Here is a 14,507-nt window from a genome sequence, read left to right as displayed (position 1 = left end):
TCATAGTATGACTTAGTGACCTTTAAAGCTAGGAGTGTGACTACAGTGAAATTTGGGACTTCGTGTCAACAACTTTTTTTTTTATTCCATTCCACATTTTTTCCCCTCTGAGACAATGGGAAAGAAGGAAGGGTTACATGTTTATGACTATCAAAGAATAGATTTGAGATTGGAAACAAAAATGGACTTCTGAGAGGGTGGTTGAGGAAATCTAAAGGCACAGAAGAAAAGCACTGGTGACTCTTTCCCAGCTAGAAGACTACTCCATCATTGGTTAAGGATGCACAATCCCCAAGAATTCAGAGAAACATCTAGAATTGTTTTCTACTCTTTCTCTTTTCCTTGATTGGGGCCAATGCAAAAAGAAATCTCTGGTTGAAGGACAGGCAAAGAGTTCAACACTGAGAAAGTCCACGCTGGAAAGGGGTGATAGTACCAAAATTTGTACCCAAGAGAAGGGACCAGAATGTTCTGGGTAATGCTCAGGGATAGGATTGTTTCCTATCATTGTCAGCATTACTGGGCTGAAGTTATGAGCAGGGAATCAAGCAGAAATTTCCATGGATCTCTCTTACAGAACCTGCCCCTAAGAAGCTCCATGTGACGTATCCTATATCCTAAGGTACAGTCTCTGTAAACCTGGTGTTTGAGGACCCTTGTCAAGGAGTGTTTTCTTGGCCCAGAAAATTACTTAAGCATAGAGCCTAAAGTCAGAGCTGTCCTGATCTGCTGACCAGGGTTCATTAGTTATTGACTGCAATGTCATACACCTGTTTGTTACTTTTACTTTCAAAAAGAAAGAGACTCCTGCTGCACAATAGCAAGGAATGTTCAGCTCTCATTTGCCAGCTGTTTGTTTTTGTTGTCTTTCTACATGAGAAGACAAAGAATCATGCACCCTCTGGGCAAACAGCATCCTCTGGCCTCTGAAGGTTGAGCTTTTAACCCTCTCATTAGTACAAATGAGAAAGAAAGAATGAAACTTGGAAGAGGGCTGGGGATATAGCTCAGTCGGTGGAATGCTTGCCTTGCATGCACAAGGCCCTGGGTTCAATCCACCCTCCACCCCCCCACACACAAAATTGGAAGAAACTGAGTTTAGTCTAAAGCTATTTTAGCCCTTTTCTCACCTTCTTTAAATGACATGGTACACTAATTGAAGCTAAAATAATAACTTCAAATTCTAAAAAGTTTAATTTTCTTGACACATTCAAGTTGGTATTTTGTGACTCCTTGAAAGAGCCTAATTCTTACAACCCAAATCATATAATTAACAATACTGCATGCTTCTAGAAACAATGAGATAGATTAGTTTGAAGATTTAAGCTATGAAGACTAGACCTTTACAAGATACCAACCCAGTGAGGCTTCTTATTTATACAAATTTAGTTTTATTGCTAATACTGATGAAATAAAAGTTAAAATATTTAACTTTATAAGAAATAAAGTTAAACATTTGCAACAAGGGATCATAGAATGGAAAATATGTATTTCTTTAATAAAAGTAATTCATAAATTTGGATTGTGAGAAAGAGGAGATGGAAAAACACTAACAATTGTTAAATGCTTACCACATTTGAAGAGATTTTATTTTTTATCTCATTTAACTGTCAGAACAGTCTAAGTGATTATTGTTATTCCCACTTTTAAGTTGAAGAAACTTAAACTCAGAGAATGTGAGAAACTGAACCCAAATTATATAGCTACTAAGTGAAGAAACTGGGATTCAAATCCACATTTATATGTTTCTAAAATTCACATTCTTTTTGGGTATGAAGGAAGCTAACTAAAAACACCTCCTACCTTCTCCTCCTGAATTTGAACCCAACTTGAAGAGACAGAGAGATGGAAACCAAAGCACCTGTTTCCATCCTTTAAAAAATGGCTGGAAACCATGGCTTTAGACTAGTGTGGTCAAACAGGCTTCCTCCAATTCACAGGAAATTAGAAATTCATGCACAACTGACTTGGCAGGACCCCTGCAGGGCCTGCCCCTCCCAGGAACAGAGACTGCCCTAGAAGGTTTACCACAGGCATAAAGATAAAGGGGGGGGGGCGGACATGAGCTGGAGAAGGAGCAATGGAGGGCTGGAACCCACTGTCCCCTGTTCTTCTTCCAAGGTCATTCACTGGACTCTTGATTCCTGTTCCCCTGAGGACTAGTAAGGAAGGAAAATGGAGTGAATAAGAGTGTTTTCTCCTCTCCTTTTCCTCTTAGGAAATCTCTTCTCACCTCAGGAAGCTTGAATAATATATATATATATATTGCAGCTTCTTCCAGCAGACCACCTCCCCACACTATCTAGGAGCTGAAGCCCACTCAATGTTGCTGAATGGTGTCCGGAGAGACCATCTGATCTTTTTTTTTTTTTTTCCCCCATTCTAAGTGGTTAGTTAGCTAGCAACCTGGACATAATTCTGGACATAATTAACATAATTCTTGTAAATAGAAGGATGATGAACTAATCACAGGGCTAGATTATGCTCTAAAAAGTCCTCAGTTACCTTGTTTCACTCCACAATAGGAATGAAGAAATGAGGTGAAGAGTCTGGATCAGAGAAGGCATAGGAAAGGAAAATCTTTGTCAAACAACTTGTTACGGGATGTGTTATGTCCATGAATTCATATATTGAAGTCCTAATCCCAAGTACCTGAGAATGACTATATTTGGATTTAGGGTCCTTTAAGAGGTGATATAGTGGAAATGAGGTCATTAGGATGGACCCTAATTCAATATGACTGATGTCCTTATAAGAAGAGGAAAATACCAAAGAAAATACCAGAAAATACCAGAGAAAGAGCTGTGTGAGTTCACAGCAAGAAGGTAGACATATTTAAGCAAAGGATAGAGCCTTGCAGAGGAAACCAGTCCTGCTCACACCTTGATCATGGGTGTGTGGTCTTCAGAACTGTAAGAAAATACTTTTTTTTTTTTTTTGGTTAAACCACCCTGTTTGTGGCACTTTCTTATGGCAGCCTTAGCAAACCAACACATAACTCAAAAGGAACACTTCTTCCATATCCTCCCTTTCCACATTACTCTCCTCTCCTGTCTCCCCCTTCTCTCCCTTCCTCTCTTCTCATCTCTTCTCTTCCCCTTTCCCTACGGTCTCCTTTGTAAGGATTTTCCCTTCCTATATCTTCCTTTATTTTTCTTGGAAACTGAATTCCAGACTAGAGTAACAATTCAGCAAAGCAAGTCTCCTCAATTGTTCCTGTCACGATTTAATTATTGTAAAATCTGAATGTAATTTATTTCTCTGGGAAAAAAAATGAAATAAAACAAAGATCAGGAAAAGGTTTTCAGAGAGAGAAGGGAGGAGACTAATGTAGTGTGACGCTGGGAAATACCGTGTGGTCAGCCTGACAAACACTGTAGGCTTTAGGCCTTGGTTTGAGTCCAGACTGGACAATCATTACTTTCAAAATGTCTGAAAGGCAAGATAATACAAATGGAAGAAATGATTTACAGTAGAAGGGGTAGAGAGAGAAAAGGGGAGGGGAGGGGAGGGGAGGGGAGGGGAGGGGGGATGGTAGAGAATAGGACAGACAGCAGAATACATCAGACACTAGAAAGGCAATATGTCAATCAATGGAAGGGTAACTGATGTGATACAGCAATCTGTATACGGGGTAAAAGCGGGAGTTCATAACCCACTTGAATCAAACAGTGAAATATGATGTATTAAGAACTATGTAATGTTATGAACGACCAATAAAAAAAAAATGTCTGAAAGGTCTGTATCTGGAAAAGTCTCTGTGAAGAGATATAAGCTTGGGAAAAATTTGTGATTTTGCAGACATGGAGAAAAGCTTGAACAGCTAACTCTTCTGTCCTAATGTAGAGCATGTGGTCCACCTATGCCTCAGGCCAATCCAAGCTATGTAGAAGAATAGGCATTCAGAATTTCTCACTGGCCAGCACCAAAGTTCCTTAGAAAAGAAGCTCAAAGCAGCCTTAGCAGAGCCACACTCTCCTGCTAGCAGTTTAGCTCCTCACTATCGCTGGATTTGGGATCTGCTTCCTAGTGAAATGTATGTCTTCTGGAAGAACACTTGTAAATCCACTTGACCATTAAAAACAATTTACCTGGGCTGGGGTTGTGGCTCAGCGGTAGAGGGCTCCCCAGCACCTGCAAGGCCCTGGGTTAGATCTTCAGCATCACATAAAAATAAATAAAATAAAATAAACTACAACTAAAAAAATTTTTAAAAATTATCTTTGACATCATACAGGGAAACAGTGTATCTATTTCATTATCATGTAAGCATCAATGACCAACACAGCCTCCTTGGTTTTTAGGAAATCATACCTTGACTGGTTTCTTAAGAGACAGGAGTGTGACACAGAGGAAGAAAGTAATTACTGCTTAATTCCCTGAGTACCAGGGATAGAAGGGACAGAACTAACATTTAATGAGTACCTGCTGTGCGCCAGGTTGCTTTGCATATTTATCTCAGTTGATCCTTTTAACCACTGTAAAAGTGAGACATTTTAATCCCCATTTAAAAATGATGGCACTAAGGCTCATAGCATTTCATTAAAATATTACAGTCAAGCAACCAGGAAGTGAGAGATACAGGAAGTGAAGATGTCTCGCTGAGACATAGCCAAAATCCAGGCAATTCCCCAGGATAAACTGGTGTTCCTGAAAACAGTGGAGTCTTGACTCAAATGCTGAACTCAGATATCCCCAATGAACACCTTCTTCTAATTCATGGTAAATAGCTTTCCACTGACTGTGGGTGAACTGTTTGCAGAATTGTCAGGCTGGGCTCAGAGGTCCAGTGCTGATGTGTGCTGGTGTAGCTGAGAAGGTTCTGAAGTTCTTCCCTCGAAATCTATTTCTGAGGTCTGTTCTCAATTTGCAGCTCTAACTATGCACTCCAATGCTCACATCAAGCTTGTGTTTTCTTTGCTATTCTGGTGTCTGTGTTTTCTCCTGAAGTGAGCTGATCCATCTCTGGTCACTGTCCACTGGCATTATTCTTACCCATGAACCATGATTTAGTGTTTAAAGTCCTGAGTGTTTGGACGGTCTTGACTGTGCTCACTCTTCTTCAGTAGACTCTGTTTATTGGCTTCCTAGATCTGCTTTAACAAATAGCCTCAAACAGAGTAGCCTCAAACAATACAAATTCGTCCTCGCAATGTTCTGGAGGCAAGAAATTTAAAATCAATTGTTGACAGGGCCATTCTGTCTCTGAAGATCCTAGGGGAGAATTCTTCCTTTCTCATTCTTCCTTTTGGTGGCTCCGTCATTTCTTGTAGCTACATCACTTCATTCCCGGCCCCCATCATTCCACCCTATCACATGCCTTCTCTTCCCTGGGCTTCTCCCTGTCTTTCCTCTTATAAGGACCAGCCATCTGATTTAGGGCCCACCTTCCAGTATGACTCCTTCCTAAGCTAATTACACCTGCAAAGACCCTCTTTCTAAATAAGGTCATATTCTAAGGTTCTGGGTGGATGTGAATTTGGGGCTGGGAGTGGACTATTTAGCTCACTACGTTCAGACACCTTCGTGACTCTCTCTAAGCCCAAATATACCATCCAGGATCCGTTGGGGGTGATGGTGCCAAAGGCAACAAACTCCTGTTTGTCCTTGGTTCCAAGCTACCTCAGACAGACCCTGGGAGCTACATGAATGTGAAATATTATTTCTCACTGAGAAAATTACATTTGCTGGGCTCCTTGCTTGTTATGAGATAGGTAATGAACTTAACTAACTTTGAAAGGTAGAACATATTTTATAATATCTAATATATATATGGCTCATTATACTTTCAAGCAATAGAAAAAATACCCTGAAAATGTTGAAAATAAGGCATAAAATTGGTGTGGCAGTCAAAGAACACATCAGTTTAAAAGCTGATAGAAATAGCTTTTTAAAAACTGCCTTCAGAAAAAAGATAATGAATTATAAAGTGTGCTTGCCAAAATACAGCTCTCATAGTCCATCATGTACCTGATATTTTTTTCCAAGTTGAAAAGGAATCATGGAGTTGAAGTCACTTGAAAGAAAGAATTTTTAAAAATACAATTACATCTAAATTTGAGCAGTTCTGCCCGCCCTCATATACAATGCCACCTGAAGTTCTGACAAGCTGGTCAATACATGTCTCAAATCAGAACCAAGATTTTGTACTATGAGATATAATAGCTGAGTCTTATTGTACAGAATACGAGGACACTGCTTATTAGTCAAACTAAATTTGCAGCTTAAAATGGCAGTCACAATAACTGGGGAACAGACTAGGAACTTGAATTGATGAAAATTATTTCCATTTAAATGAACTCTCAGAAGCTTGCTGGATGTAATTGTTACAACATCCTCAGAAAGCATACCTCACCAAATGTTTCCATCTGAAAAGAAGTAAGCTAGATTGAAAACACCTGGGAAATTTGACTTTTTCTCTATTTTCCTGTGAAGGTGGGAGGGCTGGCTCAGGATGCAGAGGGAATTAGATGGAACCCAACCTGTTAGTTAACTTAGAACCAGAGACTTGTAAGTCCCTGCTACATGTCCATGAGTAAAGAAGTTAATTTCCCTACATTTCATGATATCCAAATAGGGGCTTATAAGAGTATTTATTACACAAAATTGTTATACGGCTTAGACAGTGGAATGAATGTGACTTATCTCTCCTATGTACATATATAAATACACCACAGTGAATCTCAAGTACAACCGCAAGACTAGGATCCTAATTAGAATAAGATGTACTCCATGTTTGTATAAATATGTCAAATTATACTCTACAGTCATGTATAACTAAAAAGAACATATAAAAAAGATTGTTATGAGGCTTAAAGAAGATAAAATGCAAAATGAATGGCAGTGTTCAGTGAATGCTGGAAATTGCTAAAAGCCTTTCTGACTTGAGTTACTTTGCCTTTGGAATATATACAGACTACTTCCTAATGACTTGGTTGGCTCAAATGCAGTATAAAAAATCTACTTTAGCACAGCACAGTGTTTAGGCATAATGTTCAGGGGTTTGGGTTCCTGGCTCTGGGATCTTCTCAACTGTCGTGCAATGGAAAGAACAATGAATCCAGAGCTACTAGCACTGATTTGGAGTCTGGATGCTGCCACTAACATCTCAGCCCAATCTCTCTGGGCCCCCATTCCTCACTTGTAAGTGGAAAACTTTCAGCTCCAGGATTCTAGGTCCATAGCTGTAGCTAAGATGATAGGCAAGCCTATGGAGAGAACAGGTGGAGAGGCTATGGAATTGAAATGGGGACAGAGGGTCAGTAGAGCAAAAGAGATGAGAAAGACAGAGGAGGAAAGAAGGAAAGACAGTGGGAAGAAAGAAAGAAAAAAAAAAGAAGGTGGTTGAGAATTCTTGCTCTGCCTGGTTATGTAAGCTGGATCCTTGGAACCTGACAGCAAGCTCAGAGCTGTGGCTGACTGCCTGACTGGCCTGTGTGAGGCAGGCTAGAGGTCAGCACTGTTGTAGCCTTCCTTTTTAGGAATTAGGTCTGTACATGCCAAGTGTCTGCTAAGGAGTCAGTGTGGGAATCAAAATGAAAACAAAAGGACTGTCAATATGTTCTTAGAAAAAGGAATAGAAAACAGAAGGGAGGAAATTATCTCAGAAATAATGAAAGACAAGCTCCCTGAAATGAAGGAAAGCATTCAGATGAAAGGGCTCTTCATGTACGCAGCAGCTTAATAAAATGGAAGTACAACAAAGCTCACTAGATTCTGGAATTTCGTGACATTAATGAACAATGAAACATATTACAGAGAGACAGGGGGAGAGAGAGAACAAGTCACACATTATATGTTTGAGATGTCAGGATGACACTGAAACCTAAAGGACTACAGAACAATGTCTTCTCTTCTGCAAGAAAATACTCTCTGATCCAGGTTTCTATATCCAGCTAACCTTTCAATTAAGAATGAGACGTTTTCAGATATAGGCAGTCTCAAAAATTTATTTTTCACACAGAATTTGTTAGGATAAATAATCAAGAAAGAAAGACATTTGGGAAAGAGGGACTATATTGGAAGAAAGAGCAAAAGGAATTACCAGCCTGTTTTTTGAGGTGAATCCTTAATTGTAACTGATAGGAACAGTGACAATAGGAACAGGAAGACCAAGGACTGCAAGAAGGTTGTGGGGAAAAGTTGAAACTGACATCACCTGAGGCATATGATCAGGTTGAGAGGATGTTTATAATTCAGGTAGAGACTGGGAAAATAGTAAAAAGTAAGTAGAAACCAAAATAAATACAAAACATAAAAATGGCATGGGAGGAGAAAAATTGTCCAGGAAAGGAAGGTAATCACAGTTGATCACGTGGTTCAGCTCTAAACATTTTTATTTTCACAATAATGTAAGCACTGAGCACTAATTGAATCACGAATTGTAATAAAATTATTTGGGAGGATGGATGAGGAAGAAGCATGTGCTGAGAGTGGTGTGGAAAAAGTAAGTCCTCATCCTTCAATCTTGGAATTCTGTATAATATCTAAATGTGATATCAGAAACAGATATCATATACCTACTCTCTATTATAGATATGAGGATAAAAGACAAAACAAACAACGTGGTTGCCCTGGGGAAGGGGAATTAGAGGGGCAACCTCTAATTTTGGATTTTGTTTAGGATCTTATAGTAATATTTCAAGTTTTAAATTATATACACTGATACTACAAATAATAGAAAAATTAAGTGGAAATATATTGAAAATATGAAGAAAAACATAACTCATTATGATGACTGGTGTGAAAACCCCCCAAAGTCCTAAAAAGATAAATATTCCATCTTCATTTTTACGTGTGAGCTGAGGCCCAGGGTTGACAATTCTACAGTGACAGAACCGGGGATCAAACCCAGTCTTTCTGATTTCTTTCTCATTTGTGTTGTTACTTTAAATAATATTTAAGTAGCTAAATATTATTTAAAAATATTAAATAATTACTGTTAATTTTAATATTATCCACATGTGAATTACTTACAAAAATCTGAATGTACAAATAATGTCCTTCACTAGGATATCTGAACAAAATGAACAGAATCTTGTGATATAAGGTCTTCTTTGTACCCTTGGTTTGGTGACACTCTGAGAAACCAAGATGAACATTCAGGTGAGTAGACAGTACAGCTTTAAAATGTAATACTTTTTCTAATGGATAAATACTTCTCATTAGATCATCCGAAGACATGAGGAATAGATCCTATCACTTAATAAATCTTCTCAATTTGATTCAGTGCACCTGGGAAATAAGATTTCTATTTGCTGCCGAGACACGATTGCATTAAACCTTAATGATGTACCTGCCATGGGGTTAGACAAGAATATTTTAATTGAGTGTCAACTATAACACTGGAGTTCTCTTCTGGATTTACTTTTTCGGAGAGCCAGATATGTTGATGAGCTCACAATTCTCTACCATTCTTTTATGTAGCCATTAATAAATATTGTCCCCTTCCACAAGCCCAAGGCATCACTGGCTTCTCCCTGGTAACGAGATGTTCTCTGAGCCCTTGAGCACTGATTCCTGGAAGTGTCATTATGATGTCTGCAATTTGTAGAATTCAATGGCAGCTCCAGTGAAATAAACAAAATGTAATTCTGTCAAAATTGGACCTTGCCTAAAGGAGGATAATTGGTTTTCATTCAACCTCATATGTGAGCACCTTCAAACATGGTAAAGTGTTTCTTAGAAAATCTTTAAAAGAATTGATAGGGAGAATTTAGATTGAGTTGCTATATGTGCTATCAACCTGATCTTTCTAATCGAGATCCTTGTGTTTTTGATTTGTGAACTCGACTTTCATACAAAATGATATGTGAATGTGCATTTTGAAAAAAAGAGGACCTTCATGTTCATAAAATTTTTAGAGAAGTTCATAACCCCTAAAACATAAAGAACCATTGCTCTATATAAACAAATGAGGTCCATACAATGCCTTCATTTGATTCTTTTTAGTACAAACAAGGATATTGGTAATAGATATTCACAAATATCTGAGAAATAATATTATATATGCCCACTTTTATTACTATTCAATTCATTTTTAATTTCTAAAACCATGAATATCAAAGTCCATCTAAGACAAATTTCATCTCCCCTTTCACTTAACTCTAAATTTATTTTGTTCTGGCTTTTAAATATTCATCTGAGATTATCGATAGATAATACTTTTTATCTTGACATCCTAATTGGATTTCCTAACTTCTCTCACTGGATCATATACTGAACATATTTAAATAGAAAAGTGAAAATCTCAGGTATTTATATTATTCAGTGATTCCAAGAAGAGTAAACCTGCTCATCTTTGCCCTTCTTTCTTTCATTAATCAGAAGCAGCTTTTGTGCCCTATTAGAGTTCTCAGAAGACATTTTTCCATTAAGTAATTATAGAGAAAATTAAGGGTCAACTCAAAAATGGGTATGTATCCTGGCTTTATGACTCTTTTCTTGTTAAAGTACTTTTATTTTGATGTTTGAATTCATGTCGAAGAGATTTAAAGATGGTTAAATTTAATCTCTAGCAACCTGGACACATTCCATGAAACTTCTAGGAAGGAAATTTGATTATTCTAGTTAATTAATATTTTCCTTTATCTTCAAGATTCTATTGAATTTTGTTTTAATAAGAAACACAAAACAGTCTGAGAAACTTAACAATCTGCTGAGAGCATATGTGGAGTTTAAAGAGATAAAGTATGTAGGGTCAGGCTGGGTTTTCAGATACAGTCCATGAGTCACTAAATTGAGAAACCACTTTCTTTTTTTTTTTAATATTTATTTTTTAGTTCTTGGCGGACACAACATCTTTGTTTGTATGTGGTGCTGAGGATCGAACCCGGGCCGCACGCATGCCAGGTGAGCGAGCTACCACTTGAGCCACATCCCCAGCCCTGAGAAACCACTTTCTTACCTTTCCATGTCCAGAAACTAAATTTTGACAATGCATCTAGGCTTCTTAGTTTCTTACATATGAACTCATGCAACTCAAATAGTGAATTGATTATGTGTAAATGAGACACAAATGCATGCATTTCCAGAAAGCAGAGTATATCTATCAATGTCTAATACACTTGGGTCTTGTACTTTCAATATTCCCTGGAATCTGGACACTAAAGAAATTGACAGTTGATAGCTAAGTATAGAATTGTAACAGAAAAAAAATGGCTATGGGAAAATTCCTGATGGATGCTCTTAACTCTACCACATGTACACACTCCAGAGATAGAGGGATTTCATAACTGCCTGGTGACTTGGTCCAGATTACCCATATTGTAAACTGGCTCTGTCATTTCTTGCAGTGAAACCTTGGGGAAAACATTAGGCCCTTTTGAGCCTCATTTGCCTCAACATTGAACAAGGAGAATAATAGCATCTTCCCCATGAGTGTTTATAAGTTTGAAGTATCTAATGTGTGTATTAGCATTGTGTTGGTACCTAGTTGATATGTTGTATCCATAGACAGCTCTTTTTTCTTCATTCCTTTTCCTTTTTCCTTCATTCTTAATCAACTTTATTTATTTTCCCCTTAAAAATGGAAAGCAAACATATATCTTGAGAAATACTTAGCATTGTTTTTTATGCTTATGGTTTGAAAGTTTTATAGAAAAGAGACTGTATTCTAGATCTCATTCTGTTTCCTATTTTATGCTACTGTATAATAATTTAATTTATTAAGTTTAACCTGTACACAGTATTCTGCCATCATTTATGTACCTGTTCACTTAATGATGGACGCCTTATGACTCCCTGGACAACTCTGATGAGCAAACATGCACAGCTCCTTGTGAATCTGTATAAGCCTTTCTCCTAGGGACAGAATTGCTTATCCTAGTGTGTTCATATGGTAGACCCCAAAGGACACAACATACTTTATATTCTTTTCCAGTACATTAGGGTGGAGTATAGGAAAGAATTTGCAGATGAATGAAAAAAAATATTAAAATATTAAGGAACTCCCTCAGATAGATGTTAATGGTATGCTTTCGATTAATGAAATATGATCAACTCAGAATGCTGTCCTTGAAAATGAAATAAGGGCTGGGACGTATGCAGATCAGTGGTCAGTTGATTGTCTAATGTGTAAGACCCTAGGTTTGATCTTTAGTACCACAAAAATAAAAGTAAATAAAGAATATGGCTTAATGTATTAATACCACACCTCCCACAGTGGTTTGGCATCTCCATCTATCTGTACCAGTATGCCCACCTCCTACTATCCTACCAAGATTCTGTAGAAAATCATCGGGTGATGCCTGTGAAGCCCTTAAAATTCCGAAGGCTCAAGCTCTATGAGAGCAATGCAAAATTGTTACTTTGCATTGATTACTTATAAAATGTTAACTCTACATGGGTCTGTGAACCAGCCCTGGAGACTTGAAGGTCTTATTGGATCTTAAGTGTTGGGACTTAAATGGTCTCCTCAGGCCTGACAATTGCTGATTCCCAAGTAGCCTGTAAAGATATCTTGTAGGGGATTGTTTGGACTTTTGTTCATTTCATTTAGTCAAAAAACAAAAGGTCTCTTGCACTCAGGAATTATAGTGCCTCTTAATACTTTATTTGTTCACATATGTTAGCAAAAGGTATTGTTTTGAAGTACAGAACAAAAAGAGAAAAGTCAAACCAGTATTCAGCAAGAGTTTGAATTCACTCCTACTAATGAACATGATTTCTCTCTCTGTCTCTCTCTCTCTCTCTCTCTCTCTCTCTCTCTCTCTCTCTCTCTCTCTCTCTCTCGTACTGGGGATTGAACCCAAGGACATTTTCTACTACTGAGCTATACCCCAACCCTTTTTATTTTTTATTTTGATACAAGGTCTCATTAAGTTACCTTATTTCAGGTGTTACCTTAATGACCTTGAACTTGAAATCCTCCTGTCTCAGTCTCCGAAGTCACTGGGATTACAGGCGTGCATTATTGCACCTGACTATGAATTTTATTTTTTAGAGAAAGGAATGCAAATTGATTCACTAAACTCTTGTCTATGTCAAAATAACTAAATTTTTCATTTTCAATAGCACTTTTTTTTTTAGGGAGGGCAATGCTAAATGACAAGAATGGCAATTTTCAAAGCTGCATAAAGTGACAAATTCTTCAGGAACTGAGGAGGAACAGATTTGGGAAAGTTGATTGATTTTCCTCAGAATAATAAGAGAAGCAAGGTGACACAGAGGGATCTTCTCTGAGCCTGTCCATAGGCAGCTCCATCCTTTAATTCAGAGCAGGATTATTTGTAATTTTAATTGTTCAGGATATAGTAGGTAAGATAATTAAATTAGTTGGTATTGCTTGAGCCATTATATGCTATTAACCCACTCAATCCATTGCAATTTTTGATAATACATAGCACTGTAATTCTTTTACTATTTAGAAAAGCCAGGATTACCCAATAGAAGGGTACATCTAGAAGTAACTAATACCATGTTTTAAAAAAGAAAACTTTCTATTTTACTGAATTGGGTCTTATTTAAAATTTTTTGTTTTTCTCCTTTTTATCTATGTTGTAATTGTTTCTAGTATGTTTTCATTCCTCAAGTCTGACTTATGCCCGTTTTATTCACAATATTTAAACATACCAATTTTATCTCAAATGCTATACCAAACAGAAATTATCTCAATATATTCTAGATAACAGAAATTTAAAAGATAGGTTTTAAAGGATATATTATATATATATAAATATCTTCTTAATCAGTTATCTTTAACTATGAAAAACAGCTTATCATTTGTAAAACCTTTATGGGAGTTAACTCTACATATATTGAAGTTGAATGATGAGATTTGGGATTATAAATTTGTGATTAAACTCAATTTTTTTATTTATTGTTTTTAGATATACATGAGAGAAGGGTGTATTTTGGCATATTATACATAATGGAGTACAATTTATTCCAATTAGGACCCCATTCTTGTGGTTGTCCATGATGCGGAGTTTCACTGGTTGTGTATTTCATAGGAACATTATGACTGACTCATTCTACTATCTTTCCTAGTCCCATCCCCCCTTCTTTTCCTTCATTCCCTTTTGTCCAATCCAATGAACTTCTGTTTTTCCCCTCCCTATCCTCCCTTATTGTGGGTTAGCATCCATATATTAGAGAGAATATTCAGCCTTTGGTTTTTTGAGATTGGCTTATTTCACTTAGCATGATATTCCCTAGTTCCATCCATGTACCAGCAAATGTCATAATTTCACTCTTCTTTATGGTTGAGTAATATTCCATTGTGCATATATATCACATTTTCTTTATCCATTCATCTGTTGAAGGGCACCTAGGTTGATTCCATAGGTTGACTATTGTGAGTTGAGCTGCTATAATCATTGATGTGTCTGTGTCATTGTAATATGCTGGCTGATTTTAAGTCCTCTTGGTATATGCCAAAGAGTGTAATAATTGGGTCAAATGGTGATTCTATTCTAAGTTTTCTGAGGAATCTCCATACTACTTTCCAGATTGTTTGCACTAATTTGCAGTCCCACTGGCAATGTATGAGTGTACCTTCTTCTCCA

The sequence above is a fragment of the Urocitellus parryii genome, chromosome 2 (assembly GCF_045843805.1).
Source record: "Urocitellus parryii isolate mUroPar1 chromosome 2, mUroPar1.hap1, whole genome shotgun sequence".
In the NCBI taxonomy this organism is placed as follows: Eukaryota; Metazoa; Chordata; class Mammalia; order Rodentia; family Sciuridae; genus Urocitellus; species Urocitellus parryii.
The sequence above is the reverse complement of the archived record's forward strand: the minus strand, read 5'-3'. Positions refer to the sequence as shown.